Below are 6,119 nucleotides of genomic sequence, written 5' to 3' on the forward strand. Positions count from 1 at the left end.
GTTTGTTTTTTACTGTGGACCCACTGCAACAGAAAACTTCTATAGTGGATTGTGGAAAAAGCCAAACCAAATTAAACTCATTTTTATGATGTAATATGAATGGCCATGGGAGAAGTCATCATCAGCAGGAGGACCTGTGAAAGAACACTTAAAAGTCCAGAATTTATGCCCTCTTTTATACGGTCCAGATTGGAATCTTTGCCAGCCAAGTCTGGCCTCCAGGCTTTATGTTCACAGCCCTGAGCTACACACTGTAAAGAAGAAAGACAGATGAGTTATGGGCTTTGCATGTTCTTCAGTGCTCTACATTTTACAGGTAACGAACTTACAATTGACAATTTATATTTAGCATTATTTCTTACTTATATTTGTAAAGCCACACAGGGATAAGCATGAGAAGAGCAATAGTGCATCCTACCGACTGGATATTGTGCATCTGCCCGGTCTTCACATTGTTGTTGTTACTGAACGTGAAGCTTACTTGAGTTTGTATTAATAAAGTACAATCCTGATCTCAATCCTGCATTAAAATACTCAGTATTTGTAAAGTCTTTTACGACCACTTTTAACACACAGTACTGTAATACCAACACTTTAGTATGTAGTTCATTAAAATATATATATATATATATAAATAAAAATATAAATTCTTTGCTGGTAATGCACTTTTATTCCCCAATCTAACTTTCCAGAATTGTAAGGTTTAATGTATGGTAAAGGAAAATACACGATAAAGCATCTATTCTTATCCCATTAAAGCCTGAGCCATGAAAACGTTACCAGAATTTTTTTTAGGTTTATTAAACCTTCTAACACATTTTAAAAGAGAGAGAGAGAGAAAGAAATGAAATATTAATTTGCACACACCAGCTTTAATTTCTATCATATTTGTTACATCTGTGTTATTTTTGTTCTTTTTTGTTTTGTTTTGTTTCAATTTATTGCTTTCAAATTTATTGTACAATTTATTTAGGTTTTTCAGAGGGATACTGATGATGTGAAAGTCTTGTATCAAATATGATACACTTAACACTACAGGGTGAAAAATACATTTGATAAACTGTGTTTTGAGGAGGACAGGCTGATTAGTACTATTTTTTATCCTTGTCAACCATTCAGTTATATTTCTTTTGAATATATTGTGGTTTTCCCTTTAGCTTATCCCCTGGTGTCGATGTAGCCAAAACCCTCAATGAACACTACTTGATCGGTAAAGGTTTATACTTAAAACTATAGCATGTTATCAGCCCTCTGACATGGACTATTAATGTACGGCACAGCAATTTCTGCAGTACTGTATTTTAACACCAGATGGTAATATTTGCAACATCTTATACAGTAAGAGTCCATATTAGATGGTTGTTAACTACTTAGTCTGACAATACACGATAAGTATAAGCCTGCCTTAATGAAGCAGTTTTGATCAGTGCTTTTTAAAGCACACAGAAGCTGCCACTGACTTTGTCTAAATTCAGCAACCCCCTGAAAGCAAACCTGGCTCGAAATGCAGCTCCATTTGTAGCAGATGTCTGATTTATCCTGACCTCATTTAAAGAAGCTATCTATACTCAGTGAGACAGCATGGAGGTAAAGGTGTTATATTATTATATTGTCAGTTTTCTCACTTGTTCACAGTGTTCACATGAGGTACACAAAGGCTTGTAGACATTGACAGCAGTACAGATGGACTGTATGTACAGCAGCTTCTCTGCTTTGCGTTGTTTAACCTCCTCGCTGGGGTTGTCTACAGGTCATGTTTTCAGTGCTATTACATGGCCACACACTCAGAGTCTATTTACTCTGTATGTGTCCATGAATAGACAGTAACCTTGTGCTTTATAAGGAAGATATTCCTGCATCCTGGACAGCACTATTCCCACATAGCTGCTGGTATAAATCCAGAATACTGATAGTGGCACATTTGAATGGGTTTCATCCCATGCTATTACATGTCTACGCAAAGAAATTGCTTAGAAAACCACCAAGCACCTGCTTCTCCATGCGTGTGCTCGGTTCTTGCTTTGCACTGGTATGTCAGACATGACACGCATGCACAGAGGCTCAGCCTGAGCCAGTCGGCTTAGCTGAAATATTGTGCCAATAAGCACAAATAATGTACATCACCAGCTTCGCACGTATATTGTTATTGGCGGCTGAGTTTCACCACTCTGGTGCTGGTGAAGCAGTTTAAAGGCAGTGATAACTCTGTTGCCATGAGAACAGCGAAGCCACACCCAGTATTTCTTCCCAACCTTCCCCCAACAACCTGCTCGAACAAAGCACTGGAAAGAGGGTACATGCACTGAGGTTTAACATGTGCAGAGAGGCAGGAGAAACACGAGAGTATCTCTCTTCCCACATCAAATGAAACAGCAGCAATAATGATATGTATAATTGACTACTTGTTAAATTTGGGGGTTTTATTTGTGTGGATTAAATCTAATTGTTTCTTAAATCCCTAAATGGAGAACTGAAGCAGCCAGCTGATTATCTGATTAGTAGAGTGACAGAAGGCTGTTATACCAATATTGATTTGCCGTGGGTTGTCTTGTTTAGTGACCTAATGAAATATGTTTAGATATGAAATCCCTCTCAGACAACATGCAAATTAAAGATCTCACCTATTTTATACAATAAAACATTTTACAAATGTATTAGATTTTCACGATTATTTTTATTTTTTGTTTTGCATATCTAATAAATCTAGAGATGTATTGTCACTTCGTTTTCACTGTTATATTTCACATGCGCCATTCTTTTCTTCAACTCTGGCCATGTCGTTGTTTGTTGTCCAGAAATTATTCAGAAAATCTCAGTTATGTTAATAAAAAAATAATAACTAAATACAGGGTTTTTCTCCTTCCCTTTTTGCCTCATGTCCTGATTTTGTCCTTTCAGTGTCGCTCATGCTGGACAGAAAAATGTTCTGTGGTGGCAGAGCTGAATGCCCAGAGCTCATCCATCTCTCCTCTGACCCTCATGATGTTGTTCCTTTGTGTGGTAGCCTGGAGTTTTGCGCAGTATTGCCATAGTTAGTGTGTTGTTGTTGTTGTTATTGTTAGGGCTTTAACTATTCATTCTCATTTTGTTCATTTGATAATTATTGTCTAGATTAACTGATCAGTATGCGTGTGCTTGCCACTTTGTTAGGTACACATTGCTAGCACTGGGTTGGACCTTTTTTCCTTTAAAATCGTCCTGATTCACATGACATAGATTCAACAAGGTGCTGGAAACATTCCTCGGAGATTTAGGTCCATATTGACATGATAGCGTGACAGAGTTGCTGCAGATTTGCTGGCTGCAAATCCGTGATGTGAATCACCCGTTCCACCACATCCCAAAGGTGCTCTGTTGGACTGAGATCTGTTAACTGTGGAGGCCGTTTGAGTACAGTGAACTCATTGTCATGTTGGAAACATTTAGAGATGCTCTTCTGCATACTTTTGTTGTTACAGTAGTTGTTTGAGTTACTGTTACCTTCCTATCAGCTTAAAGCAGTATGCCCATTCTCATGTGATCATTGACATCAACAAGACCAACAAGACTCAGAGAACTACTTCTCATAGGACGTTTTCTCTTCTTGGATCTGTTCTCTATAAAACCAAGAGATGGTTGTACAGGAAAATCTTTGCTGTGTCTAAATCGAACTTGTCATGTGACTGGCTAATTCCATATTTCTGTTAGAGAGCAGTTACCTAATCAATAATTTTAACAATGTGTACAGGATTTTGACTTCATAAGAAAGAAGATTGGAAACCTAGTGAAAATTGTAGCTTTTTTTTTTTTTTTAAGATGGCAGCACGTACACACACATGTATCGACACAGCACTCCCATCTAAAGTGCATCTTTTTATATTTTTGTGTTTTTTTTCACTGCGTTTTCCTGCAAAGCACTGAGCACTTTCAGTCGTCAGGAACTGATAGACTGGAATAGACAGCCTCAATATAGGACTACAGGTCTATAACCCTCACGTCTGTAGTCACGTGTAGCTGATAGTGTCTCAGCACATCAGAAACTGTTTACCCCCCTCCTCCCTTCCTGTTACATCCCCATGTAACGGGAAGAGTTGCATGGGGATGCTCTTCGTGGACTATAGCACAGCGTTCAACACCATAATCCAAACTGCAAGTGTTCCAGTTTGGACATCCTTACCACCAAACTGGAGCACCTCCACGTCCTCCCTGCCATTTCATCCTGGATCAAAGAATTTCTCATCAATCAGCCCTAATGAGTCCAATTTGCAACCCCATCACCAGCTCCTCCTGTCTCAGGAAAACCAGGGCCATGACAGGTGACTCCTCACAGTCCGATCACCACCTGTGTGACCTGCTGCCCTATGGCCGGTGCGTCAGGGCATTTAGTTCCCACACCTCCAGGCTCACAAGCAGCTTCTTCCCCTGGGCCATTCAGACTGTTAACACTATCCCTCCCACACACCCCACCTCTACATCCAAAGCACTTTGCAACTCGTTTTCTAATGTGTGCGTTTCTATTATTTTTGTAAAAATTTCTCTTGTTTTGTGTGTGTCCCTATCGATTGTTCGTTGTAACTGAAAATAAAGGGTTATTCTATTCTATTCTATTCTATTCTATTAGATTATAACTGACTTAAATTGTTGACCAGCTAACACATTTAATCCCAGATGACAAATTATTCAAGGATTTTAGCTCAGATTTCTTTCATAATACCGGTATATGAAAAATATAACATCAGTAGTCTCTATTTCTTTTCTTTTTTCTTTTTTGCACACTAGACTCATTTATAGTCCTGATTCGCTGATTTATCTGAATTTTCTAAATCCCTGCTGTGGATTTATTTTAGAGGGACTGAGATACATATGAAAGCTACAATCACAGAGGAATTCAACGTTGTAAATGGAGTTAAATGTTCAATGAAGCACATTGACCAGAAGCATTTAAATAATCAGCAGAATGACTATAAATCAAGATTTTAAAGAAAGGATAAGAGGAAAAAAGTACACTTGTCACTGACTTCCCTGCCACGTGGGGGCTGTAGAGGTGTTTCTCGTGTGAGGGGACTTTCCAGCACAGAGAGGTCTCGATCATGACGGGATGTGTATAAAATAGTGTCCAGAGGTCTCAGACAAGCTGAGTGTCTTTATGAATAGTTCCTTTCTCTGAATTTTATATACTGCTTCCAGACGTCACCAGATATCCAGTCAGCGGTCTCAGCGCAGCAGTTTATCAGTGCGATGGAACAGTAAACCATCCTAGCGTTACATCACTGAAGGTTTCATTTTCTATCCACACCGGTCTGTCACTTTAACTTGCATTCAGTTTAGTTCTGTGTTAAATGAGCAGTCTATTATCCACACATTTCTCTCTCCCTCTATCAAGTCTCTTTCTCTCCAGCTGAACCAACAACATCAAAGGAGTGTGCTTCAAATCGCAGGTGTTGAAGGATTAAGGCCACCGCAGGATGGGGTTTTTATTCTCGGTTTCATCTTTGATGTTGTGTCTCTTTCACTCAATCGTGTCTCTAACATGTAACATGGATTTGTAGCCTAAAGGCTCCACTGATAACCTGAAAGTATGGAGTGTCTTCAGTCTCACACAGCTATGCCTTAATCGATCAATGTTAGTAGCTGCACATATCAATCAGAGGAAAGGGAACAGGTAACAATTGTATTATTACTATTATTATTATTAATAAATGAATATTAATCATTATAAATTACATAATTGTGAGCAAAACGTTGATCCAGACAGTTTTATGTGACTGCTCTGTGAGGTAGATGGCTCATCTTGGTCCAAACCGAACAAGCTCAGGAACTTAGAATAAAAGCTGTAAAGTCTTCATGCATAAATCCATTCATGATGTCCAGAGAACTAATCCTAATGACTCTGGTGATCCCCTTAATTAAGAAGTGCCACCTAAGTTGATGTGTGTTTGCTGCAGAAAGGGGAAGTGAATACACTGACCATCTTTTCTTTCATTGTAATGCTGGGATACACCTTTAAGCTTGTTAATCATGTGTATGTTTTTCACATGAACTATCCACTTAAACTTCACTGGTAAGCACAATGGCAGCTTTCTGCCCCAACAGGATGGTGTACCTCACTACATCAGAACACCCAAGGCAATGATTTGACC

This window comes from Aulonocara stuartgranti, assembly GCF_965226115.1.
Source record: "Aulonocara stuartgranti genome assembly, chromosome: 1".
Taxonomy (NCBI): Eukaryota; Metazoa; Chordata; class Actinopteri; order Cichliformes; family Cichlidae; genus Aulonocara; species Aulonocara stuartgranti.